The sequence below is a fragment of the Pleurodeles waltl genome, chromosome 5 (genome assembly GCF_031143425.1).
Source record: "Pleurodeles waltl isolate 20211129_DDA chromosome 5, aPleWal1.hap1.20221129, whole genome shotgun sequence".
NCBI classification, from domain to species: domain Eukaryota; kingdom Metazoa; phylum Chordata; class Amphibia; order Caudata; family Salamandridae; genus Pleurodeles; species Pleurodeles waltl.
In genome coordinates, this window is record NC_090444.1 from 1,369,452,756 (window position 1) to 1,369,471,473 (window position 18,718).

The 18,718-nt window shown below is 45.0% G+C and overlaps 1 protein-coding gene and 1 long non-coding RNA gene across 3 annotated transcripts in view; one reads left to right on the forward strand and one right to left on the reverse strand.

The window, feature by feature from the left end:
• Positions 1 to 1,368, reverse strand: part of TTK (TTK protein kinase) — a 338,680-nt gene extending 337,312 nt beyond the window's left edge. The window contains exon 1 of the mRNA XM_069235624.1: positions 1,237 to 1,368. The gene's annotated coding sequence lies outside the window, so the exon portion shown is untranslated. The remainder of the gene's footprint in view (positions 1 to 1,236) is intronic.
• A 204-nt stretch (positions 1,369 to 1,572) lies between these two features.
• Positions 1,573 to 18,718, forward strand: part of LOC138297390 (uncharacterized) — a 44,589-nt gene continuing 27,443 nt past the window's right edge. Inside the window, exons 1-2 of one of the 2 annotated variants that reach the window (XR_011204073.1) lie at positions 1,573 to 1,715; positions 9,899 to 9,970. This is a non-coding gene — a long non-coding RNA (uncharacterized lncRNA). Of the gene's footprint in view, positions 1,716 to 5,997; positions 6,378 to 9,898; positions 9,971 to 18,718 lie in introns of those variants that run through there. The other variant, XR_011204074.1, reaches the window with a different exon arrangement.

The following is an 18,718-nucleotide window of genomic DNA, read 5'->3' on the forward strand; positions in this document are numbered from 1 at the left end:
TTTAGTCTAATGAAATAAAGAAGTATTTTTGTAGCAAAAATGCTGAACTTGTACATTCGAAGGTGCTCTCATATGTGATAATAAAGAAAAAGCCATCTAATGGAAATAAAATATTTGCCTAGAATTATACAATTGGAGACCATTCGGGTCAAATACATTACAGATAGATGAGTAGATTATTCAAGTCACTAGACCTGTAGGTCTGGTACATTTTTATGATTTTTCAAGGCCTGTAGCACACCACTGCACGTTCCAGCCAGTCATTTACTATGTCTGCTTATTTACATCACACACTGACAGTCAGATATAGGATATAGTAACAAAGTCAAATCGCACCAAACCGCCCAACTATCTCTCTCCAAGCATGCTTGCTCAGAACCATAAACTTTTAATCATAACATCTCAAACTGAACAACCCAATGCAGTGACTAGTAAAGTGGACCATGGTCATAAGAAATACCATAAAGGCACATCCAGAGCTGCTGTCAGCTTACTGAAAACCTTAAACCGTGCCGCTCACACCTCTTCATCCACTACTCTGGTAAGTGCTGCTTCGCATAACATGAAAACCACCATCTCAGTGGGGAACACATACAATATGGAAACAGTTCCCACACAGGATTAAAAACAAAGACAACACACTTCCAACACACATACCCTACCAAGCGTGTCATGCATCCATGCAGGTATGCGCTTCAGTATCCCACACATGTAGTAAGCACTATATAAATGCTGTAATAAAAAAAAATATATTCAATTAAATAAATTCCAAGCACCAAAGAAGAATAAGGAGAAGATCTAACAGTACAAATACGGCCCTCCCAACTTCACTAGTCAGGTGCATTTTAGCAGATGCACGTGGTTCACCCATTTGTTACTTTGTCCATTAAAATAACGTTACTTGTTTAAGAACGCTGTTTTCTCCATAAAATTTCCTGTCCATGACATCTAGCAAAATTAGGACTGGCAATCTCAATTTTGCGCATTTGTAATAAAATGTCACAAGAAATGACAGACTCTCAAAATAAAGATCTGCCGAGAGACACATGCATGTGTTGTCAATTCGTGTGTTCCAGCACGTGCAATAACACAACTATAATATGTGCAACAACAAAAAAGGGTCACTTATGTTTTCAAAACATCCCTAAAGTAGCCCCGGCAAAAGGCTGCAAGCAGCGGTGCTCCGTGGCTCGCGCGAACCAGAGACAAAGCTCTCCTATTCAGGCAACTGCTTACCTGCAATAGGTCGGGTTCTCAGGTGTTTTCTACGCGCAAGTTCTAATACCGGGGGTCAATTCCTGCCTGGTCTCAGCTGTTAGACCTGCCTCCGGTTTGAATTGCGCCTCTTCACAACGACGTGATCGTCCATTGGCCAGTGTCAGGCAACTGCGTAGGAAATTACGTCATTCTCGCGAGAAGTAAGCGTCAACTGGCGTACTTTCGTACAAAACAATCGTGTCCTGAGAGGCGGCCATATTAAAGTCAGACAATTTAGCTCCACCCTCGTATTTCACGCCTCTGCTTATGTCATAGTTTTTAGGAATCCACCCTCCTCCCATTTAACGATGTCAGCTGACAGCACACTGTGCATATGCTGCGATGAGATTATTGCTATAATACAAACTGCAGATTTATTCAAGTAATTCCAGCTAAGCAGAGCTCGACATCTCTCCTTCCGTCCAAGCCTCCAAGTTTCCTCTGCCTGTCATAGTGTGGTAATGTACATAAGTGTGCTTTAAATTGAAATATAGAAGTATAGGTAGTCACGCTTTAGAGTACCTGTTTGCCCCTGAGAAGCGCTGGTACTCTCCCATTAAATGTATTTCTGCAGTGCTGAGAAGTGCAGGTACACTCACTTTCAAATTTAAGTAGTGCAGATACCCAATACCAGACAGTACCTGAATATTTAAAGCACAGATGTACATGAAATACTAGGGCCGGCTTTAGGGCCGTGCGAGCGGTGCAGCCGCAGCAGGTGCTAACCTTAATTAGGGTGCGCTGACCTCATGGGGGCGCTGTGTTTAGCAATAACTCAGAAACTTGCGATTTAAAAGCACCTTCTGAAAAGTTCCTATTATGTCCAGACTTCAGGAAGCAATTAAAATGTCAAGATACCTCTTGTGATTAATGTTCCTGCTAGGGAGAGAGTCTGGAGTTTTGTCTAGGGGCAGTTTCAACTCGCCATAAAGTAGCATAGAGGGTTAATATGCATTCTGCATAGAACAGAACTATATTTTATGTGGATAGCTGAGTGGATTAGTAAAGCCAGCCTTTACAAGCGCTTTAAAACAAATGAATGCATGTGAAAGTAGGACTATGGAAAAATGAGGGGCACATTTTCTGGGTGGTAGAGAGGGAAACTGAGGAGGAGGTGGTCATGGGGTTGGGAGGGCGCCAAAAGTGTCTGTCGCACAGGGCACCACCAGCGCTGGCTCTGTGAAATAAGTTGACATAAAAGCAATGGCATAGTACCCGAACACAAAATATCTTCCTTTCAAAAAGAAATAAAACAAAAGATACGATAAAATATAAATATAAACCTAAGTTATATAATAATAATCCACTCATTAAGACAAATACATGGGTTAAAGTACCCCCTGCTGTTCATTATAAGGTTATTGATGTCACTGAGGAATTTCATGACCATACAGAGGCCCCAGGACGAAGGCAGAGTTCCTTTATAAGGTTATGTGTCAGGAAATTGTCAGAGATTAATTCCCAGCTTTCACAGGTGCAGAATGATGCCAAATCCTGTTTCACACCCCTCTCCAAGACCGTACCTCATCTCCCATTTAATTATAAGGATTTGAGATTAAGACTCTGGGTGAGTGGTGGGAGAGATAGGGGTAGATGATATACTGCCTTTGCCTTCAGCATTCTTCTGGTTGACCCTCAAATGTCTCTTTTAATCCCTTGCATTGGACGACACAAGGTAGTATTCTTATTGTCATAGAAATTTCCTGTTTTAGTGGAAGCAGGCAAGCTTGAAAAAGTTTGTAAAAGTGGTTCAGAAGGGTTCTGGTGGTATTGGAGAGTTGTGTTATCAAGGTGCAGCTCAGGGATTGGCTGGCAGTTGCGTTAGCCATGCTGTGATAGGGTGACCTTTTGACAGAGATGCACTGGAAATGGTGGACGTATTGTGAACTTGTTGGTGCGGAGAAGAGAGTAACTGAAATGGGGAGTGACCTAGAGCCTGTAAAAATGGGGAATCCCTTGTCAAAGAAGATGAAAGACGTAAGTAAGGAGGAGAAGTCTCCACCCCCACAAGTACCCCAGCTAGGGAAATGGTGGCAAAGAAAGGGTTACACACATGCATGTGGCTTAGTCAGAGGCACAAGTGTACATCCTAAGATGGGAAACTTGAATTCACATTGAGCAGAACTTTCCATATTCTTTGAATTGAGAATTTGAGATGGAGAATGTACAATTTAAAACTCCAGTCTCAGTCAACACAATTTCAAGCATTACATATTTGGGAGCAAATGGCAAGCAAAGAGAAAAGAAATACATTTGAACTTAAAAACCACACTAGGGCTTATTCTTGAAGAAGCACGCAGGATGAAGAAAGGCAGCAAAAGTGGAGGGAGGAAGTCGTTGAGGCTATTGGGACCTATCCCCTGATAGAAAGGGAAGAAAAGCAAGAGGAGAAATCAAAGGGTATGCAGACAGAATGAGGTGGAAGACTCCCCTTATAGATGAACTCCTTAGCATAAGACCACCCCCATATAATGTGTGGCTGCTGCATCAGGTGCTACTGCCCCAGTAACAACCAAGACCAGAATGGTTGCATAACCGTCTACAGAAGCCCACATCCCCCTAAGTTATACAGAAACTGCCATCCCACCCTTTGCTCAGACTCCTGCACCCATAGTTGTGGGTACTCTGCTCTGGTCAAGTGCTACAATCATTTCTCTGGCTGAGGCTCTTGTTAGTACCATTTCGAGTTAACCTATCCCAAGTATACCTCCGGACTCAGCACTGAGTCTTGGAGGGATGGCATTAGTACCCCTAGAGGGGAAAAAACTCAGTCAGCTGCAGGGTAGGAGGTCAGACAACTAGTACAGACATACAACTTAACTCACTGAGTACAGAGCAAACCCCACAACAAACAAATATCACCAGGATGAAAAGAGAATTCAGTGAAATAATTCAGGGAAATGTGGCAGTGGATCACCTATGACATTACAGTGAGAATGAGTTGCTCTGTGTGAGCAAGGAGGCAGCAAGAGTGGCAAGAGAGGGGCATGCAAGGATGGAAAAGTTGGCAGATGAATGTGGAATTGTTATAACCCAGCAAAAGAAGTTGCAGAAGAGTGCTAGGATGGCAACTGGTGAGAAAGAGTTAAGACTGCTAAAATTGAGGGAATTGAAGGCAAACATAAGGTAACTGATCGAAAACATTAGAGAATGGAGTGAAACAGAAAACATTAGCCAATTGTGGTCCAAGAGAGTAAAGATCAAGGTGAAACAAAAGAGAAAGAGTTCAAGGGAGGTTGAGGGAAGAGCCAGAGGAGGAGCGGTTAAAGAGTATCCCTTGCAGGAGGTGCAGGGAGGAGCATCTGTACATGTCCCATAGTCTCAATCAGACCTTTTCCATTTTACAAACACCCTTCAAAAACTCAGAGAAAATCCTGCTAAATGTTATAAACAGATGGAACAGACTGTGATCATCTGTACAATTTTTGGGAAAGACTTGGATGTATTATTGGAGGTGGTAGCTCCAAAGGATCTGTGGGCAGAATGTAAAAGGGCAGTTGATTAGCCCATACAAGAACCATCTCAGGTGATTGGGACGAATCCCCCTTCGCCCATCGTCAAAACCAAATATGACGAGGTCATAAAACACTTAGGGCCAGATGTAGGAAACTTTTGCAAGTTGCAAATGGGTCGCAGCTCTATTTGCGACCTCGCAAAAAGCGAAATGGTATGTACCAATGCCATTTCGGAGTTCCAAATAGCGATGCGACCCATTACCGACTTGCAAAATATGCGATCTGATTTTGCGACTCGCAATTACGAAGTTGCAAATTGCGAGTCGCAAACTGAATGCACAAGCCAGTCGCAAATTGCTACTAGTTCCAAAAAGCTCATTTTGCACACCCAGTTTAACACTGATTCCGAACAGGTGGTAACCAGAACCAAAGTATAAAAGGAGACCCAGAAGGCATCTGGCTTTCTCACAATGGCTGCACTATACGTGATTGCATGGAGGAGGAGAGTCCAGGCTGCCCAGCAGAGGAGGAGGAGGCAGAGACAGGAGAGGATATACCGAACCAAGCAGGCACTATTTCAACAAACTGCAGATGAGATATATGATAAATACAGACTGAGCAGCACAATTATCCTAGAGATCATTGAACTGCTGAAACCTCAGCTTGAAGGCCAGACATTGCGCGGCTGCTCTATCCCCACACATGTGCAAGTGCTCTGCTCACTGCACCTCTTGGCCTCGGGTAGCTATCAGGGGGTGATTTCAGTGGCAGGTGGGGTATCCCAAAGTGCCCTCTCAAGATTCTTCAGACATTTCCTAGATGCCATACTCGCACACATGTCCAGATATATATACCTTCCCGGGGATGAGGCGGAAATAAACAGCACCAAGTTGGACTTCTACAGAATTGCCAACTTCCCCCATGTAATAGGGTGGGTGGACGGGACACATATACCAATTTGCCCACCAGCAAATCTGGAATATGTGTTCCGCAATAGGAAATGTACCCACTCACTACACATCCAGGTGGTATGTGATGCCTATAATGTCATTACTGACATTGTGGCTAAATATCCAGGGAGTGAACATGATGTATACATATTCAGGCACAGTAGGATACACCAACGCCTAGAACGTGGGGAGTTTGGGGAAGGATATTTATTAGGTACTGTCGAGTACACTCTGATGCCTTAAATACATGTCACTGCGTAACTCTGTGATGCCCTGCTAATTTTGCCTCTTTTGTCACACAGGTGACAGTGCATATGCTCTGAGACCATGGATACTCACCCAATACCTAACACCTGGCAATCAGAATGAGAGGCGATACAACATAGGACATCGGCAGACTAGAGCTGTCATAGAGAGGACGTTCGGCTTGTTGAAGTCACATTTCCAATGCCTGCACAAAAGTGGAGGGGCACTCCAGTATGCCCCAGAAACTGCATGCAAGATCGTTGCAACTTGTGTCATCCTCCACAACATTGCCACCAGACGTGGGCTATATCTCACCCCTGACGACACAGATTCGGAGGGTGAGGAGCAAGAGCTACCACACCGACATCCTGGGGATGGAAGCATCGCAATGGAGGGCAGACAGAGACGGAACCACATTGCAACCCACTACTTGGGCAAGTACGTGGCAACCACGACAACACTCACTAATGTAAGATACACATAGCCCAATTGTTTAGTACTACAAATTATCCCTTTAATTTCAGGAATAAAATGCAGAAAATATTGTCAACTAAACTGCACGAAGAAACTAAAAAGTAAAGTCTGACACATTTAGTTCATGTGCCTCAGTCAAAACACAGATTGGTAGCTCATAGCCTCCTGAGACTACGGCCACCATGGCCCAATCCAGGTTGTTCCCGTGATCCTTGCCGGGCACTGCTACTCTGTAGGATTTGTGCATCAGAGGCAGATACACTGCTGACACTGGAGATCTCCTTGCTATCCTGAGGGGTATCGCCAATGTCCCTTGCTGCCTGGCTGGTCTCTATCAGGTCCACTGCATGGCTGATGCGCCCAAGTCTCCTTGCCACATCACCAGCAAAACTGCCAAGTTCCACCTGCAGCTTCACTGTGTGCCTTGACAGGCAGGTTGTTGTGGTTGCAAGGCACCCAATTGAAACACTCAGTCTGTCCAAACGGGCAGCAGTGTTGCGCTCCCTGCGCCTTGCATGTGCCCTATCTGCCACCATTTCCCTGACCAAGTCATTTATGGAGCTTGTAAGGTTTGCCATGTTTGTGTTCATAGCAGTAAACTGGTTGTCCACATTGGCAAAACCCTGGGAGAGTGTCTGCTGCAATCTGGTCAGGTTCCTATTCATCACCCGCATGTGTCTGTTTTGCAGCCGGTGACTATGCAGTAAGGATGCCTCCAGTCCTAACAATTGTTCATCTGTGACATCCTCCTCACTCGCTGACTGCATTGGCCGTTGCCGTCTCCTCACAGAGCCAGCTGACCTATGTGGCTGACTCTCCCTCATCATTGTCCCCGGTGTCACGTTGGCTGCCTCAAGACCCAGATCATGCTCATCCATGTTCTATGGAGCATGTTGGATGGTGTAGTCATGCACTCCTCAGCAGTTTTTGTGGCTGCCTCGTCTGCTGTGTGTGTGACTGGTTCATCTCCCTGCACAGTAAGGTTGTTGGTGGGTCCTTGTGGGAGACCTGTGGGACACAGGGGATACACTGTCAGTGCCTCACATATGTTTGATGTCTCAGAATAAATATTTTCCTCAATATTTGGACTACTGTACTACATTGCCCATAATGCACTGTTCTATAGGTTGCAACATAGGCATGGAGCAAATCTGGAGGATGCATGCTTATGTGTACTGTGGTTGTGTGCATGGTGCATAGAGGCATAGAGTGGTGTAAATAAGTTAGTTTTGGTACTTACTTTTGGATGTTCCTGGAGCTGAACTGTCAAGGTCTCCAATTGTGATTACTGACTCCGGCTCCAGAGTGATCTCCACCATGGTCTCTATGGCTGTAGGGGGTGGTACTGTAGATGGTCCTCCTCCAGTGCCATGCATCTCCCTCATATGCTCGGCCATCCTTTCCTTGGTCCTGGACCGGAGGTCGTACCACCTTTTGTGGACCTCCTCTATTGTGCGGTGTCTGACTCCAATGGCATTAATCTTGGTGAGGATGTCCTGCCAGATTTTCTTCTTTTGGGTGTCAGGGACACTCATTGCTGCCTTTCCAAACAAGACACCATGGTGCAGGCAGCACTCCTCTGCTAGGACCTCCAGCTCCTTCTCAGAAAACTTCAGTTTTCTTTTCCTGCCATCACTGGGTGTTTCCTTGTCCTGAGATGCCATTGTTGTAGTAGCTCCTCTCAGCTGGGTGTGACTCTGCTGTTTGTGCTGGGTAGGCTCCTCCCTGTTCCATGGGGGTACTTCCTGGTTCTGATGTCATCACTCAGAACCAGGAAGTGTGTTTTTCACTATTTTATTTGCACCTGTGTGCAATTTGCGACTCAGTCGCATTTTGCGACTCCGGACCACACCCCTGTGCAATTTCGCAAATTGCGATGTCGCAATTGTAGTGCGACTCCGCACCGAATCGCAATTTTTTCGTGCATCTCGTTTTGCGATTCGGAAATAGCGATTCACAAGGAGTCACTATTTCCGACTCGCAAATATTTTTCTTCCTACATCTGACCCTTAAATTTGAAGGTTCCCCAAAAGTAGAAGAATTGGCCCAAGATTTTCTGAACCTCTCAAGAGCCGAAAGATTCATTGCATGCTTACTTTGAGAGATTAATGCAGGTGTAGAAAGAGCACAGCGGATGAACGACCCACTGGGAGACAACATGGGAGTGTTTCTTGCATCATTTGTACCAAAACTGAGGTCTGAGATTAACCTGGAATTAGCAATCAAATAATTCTGGGTGTTCTTTGCTGGCAGAGCAACCCAGTTGATGAGATCTTACAGTTTGCAAAATACTGCAGTGACATGCTGGAGGTAAAGCATAAGGGACAGAAGAAGAAGTACATGATAGCCCAAACTCAGCTGTCTCAGAATGAAGGGGCAAAGGGGCTTAACGTTCCTTTCCAAGGACCCAAGATAGATCCCTGTTACGGAATGACAATGCCTGACCAAGAGTGGGAATGGCCCAAGAATAGGGAAAGGTCGAGGTTGAGATTATATGTCAGAGACCAGCATAAGTGCCCTAAAGAACATTACCCCATGTCACATTCGCAACTAGGTGGAGCAGTGGAAGTGGGAGTGCCTCAAAAGTTCCTAAATCCAGTGTATTACCAAATTCCTTCAGTCCAATGCGGATGCAGGGAGGCATTCCGCATCCCCAACCAAACCACAGAGTATTCCAAAACTTGACGACGCTGCTGTGGGATCCAGTCCCCATGATATTCAAAACTTCCACAGATCTCAAAGAGGCCCAATGACGGTGCTGGAGGGGGGAGGAGGAGTGCATACTTGATGGATTCCTGGAAATGGAACAGAATGGACCCTAGATGGAAAGAGAGATTAACAGAATTCCCAGATCATTCCTGCTACGAACCCCTGGTTCAATGGTTAGAACATATGAGGTCCTTATCTACTTCCTAAGTCCAAGTTTTAGGTATCACAAATAAACTATGCACCAACCACACTGCTGCACCCACTCCAGTAAAAATAGGAGAAATTAGAGAAAACATCAGTTTGTGATTCATGATTCTAGCTCTGTGAACATGTTGGGTTGTGATATTTTCTGCACACTCAACTGCGTCATCTATTGCACGCAGAATGACGTTGGAATTGAACCCCAAGCAGCTGGCACTAAATTTAAATTACAGTCCCCAGAAACTGTTGTCAGGTTTATGCCTAGTCATTACGAAAGAGGACTTACCAGTGGATTTCAGAGAGACAGTTAAGGAGGATACTTGGTATTTCACAGGAAGGGAGGTCGGGTTAATTAAAGCTGCTAAACCCCTTGTGATGGGTTCTTTGGGGTTTGTTCATGGAAGACACAGAAATGACTTATTTTCCTGTATTAATTTATTTGAAGTGCTGTATCACACAAAAAATCTTAGTTCATTGTCTTTATCTTTTTTATAGTCCCTCTCTTTCTCTCTCTATCTGTTTGTTTTTATCCTTTCCTCTTTTTGGTCATTGAGTTTCCTCTGTTTGTTGTTTCTATTAATCCTCTGTTTTCTTCTCTTCTTTTAGGTATTGTTAATCCGGAGTTCAGCTCCCAGATTGGCGGGACCATGCAGGAAGAGAGAACCATGGAAAGAAAAGGTAAGTGGATCCCGTTTGTTTTCTTTGTCTTTATGTAGAAATAATAGAGTGGGGAGGAGCGGTCAAAACAGTGTGAGGGGAAACAAAACAAAAAAAACAACAAAGGAAAAAAAACCTGTGTGAATATGGAAGGGACCCCGTATAGTCACTGCATAGTGTGTGCGTATGAATCAATTTTCTTAAAGCACAGCAGTGTTTTTCGTGCAAACCCAAGTGTACAGGACTTCTTCCCCTTCTGCTGCTCCTCGTCTCACAAATTATTCCTCCTGCCTCCTCACTTCCACCAAAATCCCGTGGTGCTGGGAATACATGCATGTGCCTGCATGAGCCAAGTCCCTCCAGGGACTTGGCTGGGCTCTTCATTTTGTCGCGTGCTGCTATCACTACAACGCATACAGGGTTCCTCGCTCTGCACGGCGTTCTCTGTTCTCCTTCCCTCCTCCGGCCCTCTAGCGTCTTCCTTCGTGTCTCCCGGTGCATCCGTCCTCTCCTCCTGCTCCGTTGCGGACCTTTCGGTCTCCAAGGCCTTCCCTTCCGTTGCTCTTCCCCTCGCTGACATCTCCTCCTCCTTATTTCCTCCGTCCCTCGCGACTTCTTCTGCCGCTATATCTTCGGTATCCCGAATATCTGGGATTCCACAAAAGGTCTGGCCCTCTATTCCCTCGCTGGGACCCCTGGGGTACGATAACATCGGCCCTGTTTCAGTATTCTGTGACAGGGATACCGCAACCCTGTTACATCCCTGAAGACAAAACAAGACAAGATTGCTCTGCTGAACCATTTAGCTGAGAACAGACATAAGGTCTCCCCCGAGAAATCACAATACTGTCAGAGGGAGATCATTTTTATCAGGCATCAGAAAGAAGTGAGGCTAGTGTCCCATGGGATATCAGATAGAGAAAGAAGTGAGGCTAGTGTCCCATGGGATATCAGATAGAGAAAGTAGTGAGGCAAGTGTCTCATGAATGTATAGAGACAGTCCTTAAGATTCAATTTAAATTCCCAACTACACAGAGAGAAGTGCAAATGTTTCTGGGCATAGTTGGCTACTCACAGCAATTGATCCCATAGTTTTCCTTTGTAGCAAAGGCTTTACTGAGGCTAATGCAGACTGATGTCAACCCAATTACTAAGGTGATAAAGGCATGGAAGCCTTCCAGGAGCTTAAATCTGCTTTGCAGCACACACCCTTTTGGAATGCCAGACTGTTTGAAATAATTCACACTCTTTTGTCACAAAAGAGTTTGGTGTACTCTGTCTGTAATAACGCAAGCCCATGCGGTGACTAAGTACCTCTTGGGTATTTCTAATTTGCTCTTGACCCAGTGGCAGAGTGTTGCGTGATCGTCTCAAAACGGTTGCAATGGTGAGCCTTGGCATTCAGCAGCCTGAGGGGATTGTGATGGGTAGCCCGTTAATTGTAATAGTATCCCACTCCACTGAAATTCTCATGGCCCATACCAGAACTGAAAAGCTGATGAATAGCCACCTAACCCGCTATGAAAGAATCCTTTTGGCAGTGGAAAAAGATTCCATTGAGAGATTTAACACACTAAACCCTGCTTCCCCAGTGCCAACCCCAGAGGGAGATGATGAGGGAGATTTTGACCATGATTGTGTCAGCGTTACCGAGTTTTGCACAAAACTGAGACCTGACATACTGGATGTACCTTTTCCCGAATAGGACCATACCATTTTTGTTGACGGGTCCTGTCTGAGAGACCAACGTGGTATTTTAAGATTTAGGAGCCACTTACACTGTATGTACACTGAGTGAGTTGTAGATGCATCTTATTTGTGCCATGTAAAGCCTGTGCAAGTAGCTGAACTGATTGCCCTTACCAGAGCCTGCTGTACTTCAAAAGGCTCACGTGTCACTTTTTACACAGACAAGACTGTATGGTTTCGGAGTAGTGCATGATTTGGGATAGCTGTGGTCACAGCGAGGATGTCTGACCTTGGCTGGTACCCCATCAGAAAAGGGCAGTACGTGTCAAACTTGTTAGATCCTTTGCAAATACCAAAGGAAATTGCTGTGGTGAAGTGTGCTGCACATAAGAGTGGCAGTGGTTTTGCCACCAGAGGGATTGGTTATGTAGGCCAAAAATTGCCTAATACTGTGCTCTTTATTCCAGCACCTTCCATTTGGATGAACCATGTAATGCAGATGGAAAAACTGTATCCAATATGCTGCTGAATACCGAACATACCTTCAATGAGCTGAGGAAATTGCAACTTATTGCCCTGAGCTAAGAAAAAGCCAAATGGGAGAAGATGGCCTATGTGAGGGATGCCACTGACTTTTAGGTGTCCAGGGAGGAAAAGCCAGTTCTTCCTGATTCCCTTCTGCCCATCAATGGTACAGCATATGCATGGTCCAGCACGGAATGATGTCTACCATCGGATTATATTTGTATAATCCATATTTCAGAACAATAGCAGAAAATGTATGCCAGTGTTGAGTTACCTGCCAGAAGCAAAATGTGGGCAGTTGAAGTGACCATTAGTCACATTGGAAATTCTGATGGTCCCTTCAACAGTTTCCAGATTGACTTTGTGGTGATGCCCGTATGTAACCAACTGAGGTAGATTCTTGTCATTGTGTGTTTGTTCTAACAATGGGTTGAGGCATATCCCACTTGAAGATGTCTAACAGTTGCCAAACTATTACTGCAGGAATTGATACTGCGATTCAAGACACCAGTTCATCTTGAATCAGATAAAAGAACTTACTTTAAGAGTGAGGTAATGCAGCTGCTGTGTACAGCCCTAGGGACTGACAACTTTAGCTACAGGCCTGAGGCATTGGGCATCATAGAGAGGTTAAATGGGACAATCAAAGCTAAACTGGCTAAAGCCTGTGCCTCCATGTTACTCAAATGGCCTAACACTCTTTCTTTGGTACTAATGAGCAGTCGAAGTACCCCCGTAAGAGAACAGAATTGTCTCCTCGAGAGTTGCCGATGGGGAGAGCTCTGCATATTCCTTTCATTCCAGCTGCTATCCTTGCAAATTTCATAGAGGACTTGCTCCTTGAGTACTGCAAGTGATTGTCTGAGTGTGGTGTGGTGTGTTTTAGCTCTCATCAGACCAATGCCACTACTCCAGCTGTCCAAGGTTCTCCAGGACATGATCTGATCCCTGCTTCAGCTCAAGAAGCATGTCTGCAAGTCTTGCTTGGAGGAGCACTTGAGAGGGCCTTACCAGGAAATCCTGGTCACCAACAGTGCTGTGAAGTGTGCTGGTCTGCTGAATTTGATACATGCCTCCCATACCAAGAGGGCAAGGCACGAAGAAGAAAAAGTAGAGCCAACATCCACTAATTCCTCTTGTCATCTTAGGTGTGAGGTGTCTGAGGCTTCAGAAGAAGAGAAGGACCAGACTGAGGGTCCACTTTCTCACATGAGCAACACCCAGAGCAAGACTGATAAAAGTGCTTTTGTTCCAGTGACAACTGTGATTCTGACTACTGGATTGAGAAAAAGTATTTACCGTGATGGGGAAAACTTATGGAAGGCAAAGGCTTCATGTAGTAGAAGTTGGTGCAGGACAAGGTAATCCCCACCCCAGAGAGTGAATTGTCCTCGTCAGCACCAGAGATTTCTAGCAACTCCAACGATTGAGGGTCATCAGAAGAAGCTTGGCTGAGAACCAGAAGTACCTGAAAAAGACTTTTGATGGCGAAGAAGAGACCAGAGATGATTAGGAAAGATAGTGAGTTAGAGGAGCCCTCTAGGTTGAATGCCTTACATTGTGGATGAGAGTTTGGTCTTAACTAGTACGAAACACGTTAAAAGGGAGAGAAAGATCAACCAGAAGTATTTAGATGCAGACTGGACTTTTCTTGTCAAAATCAAGTTTGACTCTGACGACTACCTGACTGACATTGACAACCATCCCTGAAAGCTAAGACAAGCCACAACAAGAGACTATTCACACTGACCTATGACAAACATTGAAAGAATAGTCTCAGAGTTAGATCAACGGTCAGAGGATCATAGCTTCCTTAGGCCTCAGTTGACATAGAATAAGAACCCCAGTAGCTTTCCAGAAAGAGTGTTGATGATAGGATAGTGCTTAGAGGACTAACCATTTTCATCTGAGATTTCCTTGATCAGATGTAAGCTAACGTGGCGCAGAAGTGTTGCAAAGTTTTGCTTGTAAGTTTGCCAGTTGCCATTTCTCTTTCATTGATTGGATGGCTGTTGGATGTTTATTTGCTGGGAATAGATATCCCTGACGTTTCAACAAACCTCACCCTTGAACCTATAGTCAGTTCTCTGTCATCCGAGTGTAAGGTCTCACATGTTCCACAGTATAAGAATGTGTACTGCTAGAATGCATATTATCAAATGTTGGTTGAGTATGTAAAAGTTATGGAAGTAGAATATTGCTTTGTCTGCTCTTACCTTCTAGCCTCTGCAGCCAAGGGAGCAGCATATTTTCCCTTGCCCCAGTCCTACTCCTTTACCCTGCTCTGATTTCTTATGTCTTTCCTGTCAGCAAGACACAAAGGGCCTCATTACGACCCTGGCGGCCGGCGGTAAGCTGGCGGTAACACCGCCAACAGGCTGGCGGTGTTCCACTAGCTATTATGACCATGGCGCATTAGCCACGGCCATACCGCCGGCCCCTCCAACATACCGCCAGGCTTGTGCCTGGAGGTCATAATCCCCAACCGCCAGCCTGTCCACGGCGGTAAACACCGCCATGGAGAGGCTGGTGGTAAGGGGGACTCGGGGTGCCCCTGGGGACCTCTGCACTGCCCATGCACCTGGCATGGGCAGTGCAGGGGCCCCCAGGCACAGCCCCATCGCGCATTTCACTGCCCGAATTTCGGGCAGTGATATGAGCGATGGGTGCTGCTGCACCTGCACCTGCTGCACATCGACATTGCTGCCGGCTCTATTACGAGCCGGCTGCAATGTTGATGTGACTTTTTCACTGGGCCAGTGGACAGAAATGCTCTTTCCGTCCGTTGGCCCAGCAGAAAAGTCATAATAGGGAGCCAGAAATACCAGCAGCACTGGCAGTATACTGGTGCCCGCAGCTTCGGCAGTCTTTTGAAAAGACCGCCGAAGTTGTAATGAGGGCTAAATTGTTCTATTCTGACTTTGGTGACCCATTAGAAAATGTACCAATTGTCAGCGATGCAAATCTATATTTGTGGGCTACTGAACATATTTCTCGTTCCTACAAAGGGTTTAAGTCAAGGGACCATTGTGAGTACATGATGAAAGTTTTCACCCTTGTGAATAACATGAGCATTATTAATCAAAGCATGCATGATGTAACCTGCAAATTTAAAAAGGATGAGAGAGTATTCGTAGACAAGTTGAATGATATGAAAAGAATAGATGAAGAATGAGGAGAAAGGAAGACAAGAGCTGAACACATCATTGGGAAAGGTAAAGAGGCTTTAAGGGAACCACTCCTGAGGCTGAACATTGACACATCACCAAGATGGGATCTTTATATATAGTACGGCAGCCTGAGGGAAATGAGACTGTTGAGAAACTGGGATGGAGCAAATGCAAGCACAATTATTTAGTTAAGGGAAAAACTTTCTCAAATTTAGAGGTAAGCATAAAGCGTATTGTAGAAAGCCTACTCTCTATATGGTGCACTAAAAAGAAGGACACCATGCCGAGAGTCCAGTGGACCCCTATTGGTTTACCCAGGCAAAAGTAAATAGTACTCTCTATTTTGTGATAGTGTGGGCGAGCAGTTAGGTTATCAGAGGGTAGTGTTAAGTATTTGTTGTACTCACAGAGGCAATAAATAAGACACTCAAAGAATAAATCCGGGACCAAATTAGAAAAATAACACTTATTTTTGTATATACTTTGAAACCAGGAACTTCATTACAGGGTAAGCACATTTTTAAGTATGAACTCTTTTCACTTGTAAAAGTGGACACAGTGCAATTTCAGAGTTCCTCTATGTTATCCTATGGGAGGAAAAACAAGTTCAGCAAACATGTACTTTAAGACAACTTTCATACCAATCTCTGAGGCTTAAGTTAAGTGTTGGGCAAGGGCCAGGACCACACAAACAGGTCACTCTGGGCAGCACTGGGACTGCCAGGTGCAGAGGTATAGTACGTCATCAGGTGCCCAAAATATTTCAATGGGGATTGGTCAACGTGAAAAAGGCTGCAGGCTCTGGCTAAGAAGCCAGTCAGGGAAAACCAACACGTAGGTAACAAATGTGGAGTGCTTGGGGATGTAGGTGCGCCTTTGGTCCTTTTATCTAAGGGATTCAGGGTTGTCCTTTGGTGTTGGGTTTCTGTGTCAGGGAGCACTTGTGATTGAAGGGTCCTGTGGTCTGGGGCTGCAGGTGCTGTTGTGGAGTCCAGGAGGAGTGAAACCACGGGGGACTAGAGCTCAGGAGAGCTGGAAGGCTTTGTGGACACCAGGGACCCACTTCAGCTGAGGCCGTAGGCAATAGGTTCAGTGACTGCTCCAGGAGTCGGGTTTCTCTCACCACAGAGGCTGCAGGAGAGGAGGACTGAGGGAAAAGGCTGTAGACGACTTTGGGGAGTCCAGGAGGGTTGTAACCATGATGGACTCTGACTCTGGGGAGCTGGGGACCATAGAGGTCTAATTCCCTCCAAACCAAGATGGAGGAATTTAAAAATTGGGACTTTAACCCCTTCGCTGCCAGGCCTTTTCCCCCTCCTGTGAAGAGCCTTTTTTTTGGATATGTGGGTTCGCGCTTAGGCCCTCATAACGTTTTGTTCACATAAGCTACCAACGCCAAATTTGCGTCCTTTTTTTCCAACATCCTAGGGATTCTAGAAGTACCCAGACATTGTGGGTTCTCCAGAATGAGGCCAATAAATTAGCCAAAATACAGTGAAAACTTCATTTTTTTTAAAAAAATGGGAAAAAGAGGCTGCAGAAGAAGGCTTGTGTTTTTTTCCCTGAAAATGGCATCAACAAAGGGTTTGCAGTGCTAAAATCACCAGCTTCCCAGATTTCAGGAACAGGCAGACTTGAATCAGAAAACCCAATTTTTCACCACAATTTTGGCATTTTACTGGGACATACCCAATTTTTACAACTTTTTGTGCTTTCAGCCTCCTTCCAGTCAGTGACAGAAATGGGCATGAAACCAATGCTGGATCTCAGAAACCGAAACATTTCTAAAAAGTAGACAAAATTCTGAATTCAGCAAGGGGTTATTTGTGTAGATCATACAAGCGTTTCCTACAGAAAATAACAACTGAAATAAAAAATTATTGAAATTGAGGTGAAAAAATCTCCAATTTTTCTCTACGTTTTACTCTGTAACTTTTTCCTCCAATGTCAGAATTTTTAAAGCAATATACCGTTACGTCTGCTGGACTCTTCTGGTTGCGGGTACATATAGGGCTTGTAGGTTCATCAAGAACTCTAGGTACCCAGAGCCAATAAATGAGCTGCACCCTGCAGTGGGTTTTCATTCTATACCGGGTATACAGCAATTCATTTGCTGAAATATAAAGAGTAAAAAATAGCTATCAAGAAAACCTTTGTATTTCCAAAATGGGCACAAGATAAGGTGTTGAGGAGCAGTGGTTATTTGCATATCTCTGAATTCCGGGGTGCCCATACTAGCATGTAAATTACAGGGCATTTCTCAAATAGATATCTTTTTTACACACTCTCTTATATTTGGAAGGAAAAAATGTAGAGAAAGACAAGGGGCAATAACACTTGTTTTGCTATTCTGTGTTTCCCCAAGTCTCCCGATAAAAATGATACCTCACTTGTGTGGGTAGGCCTAGCGCCCGCGACAGGAAATGCCCCAAAACACAACGTGGACACATCCCATTTTTTGACAGAAAACAGAGGTGTTTTTTGCAAAGTGCCTACCTGTAGGTTTTGGCCTCTAGCTCAGCCGGCACCTAGGGAAACCTACCAAACCTGTGCATTTTTTAAAACTAGAGATCTAGGGGAATCCAAGATGGGGTGACTTGTGGGGCTCTGACCAGGTTCTGTTACCCAGAATCCTTTGTAAACCTCAAAATTTGGCTAAAAAACTGATTTTCCTCACATTTTGGTGACAGAAAGTTCTGGAATGTGAGAGGAGCCACAAATTTCCTTCCACCCAGCGTTTCCCCAAGTCTCCCGATAAAAATGGTACCTCACTTGTGTGGGTAGGCCTAGCGCCTACGAAAGGAAATGGCCCAAAACACAACGTGGACACATCCCATTTTTTTACAGAAAACAGAGGTGTTTTTTGCAAAGTGCCTACCTGTAGATTTTGGCCCCTAGCTCAGCCGGCGCCTAGGGAAACCTACCAAACCTTTGCATTTTTGAAAACTAGAGACCTAGGGGAATCCAAGATAGGGTGACTTGTGGGGATCTGACCAGGTTCTGTTACCCAGAATCCTTTGCAAACCTCAAGATTTGGCTAAAAAAACACATTTTCCTCACATTTCGGTAACAGAGAGTTCTGGAATCTGAGAGGAGCCACAAATTTCCTTCCACCCACCGTTCCCCCAAGTCTCCCGATAAACATGATACCTCACTTGTGTGGGTAGGCCTAGCGCCTGCGACAGGAAATGCCCCAAAACACAACGTGGACACATCCCATTTTTTGACAGAAAACAGAGGTGTTTTTTGCAAAGTGCCTACCTGTAGATTTTGGCCCCTAGCTCAGCCGGCACCTAGGGAAACCTACCAAACCTGTGCAGTTTTGAAAACTAGAGACCTAAGGGAATCCAACATGGGGTGACTTGTGGGGCTCTGACTAGGCTCT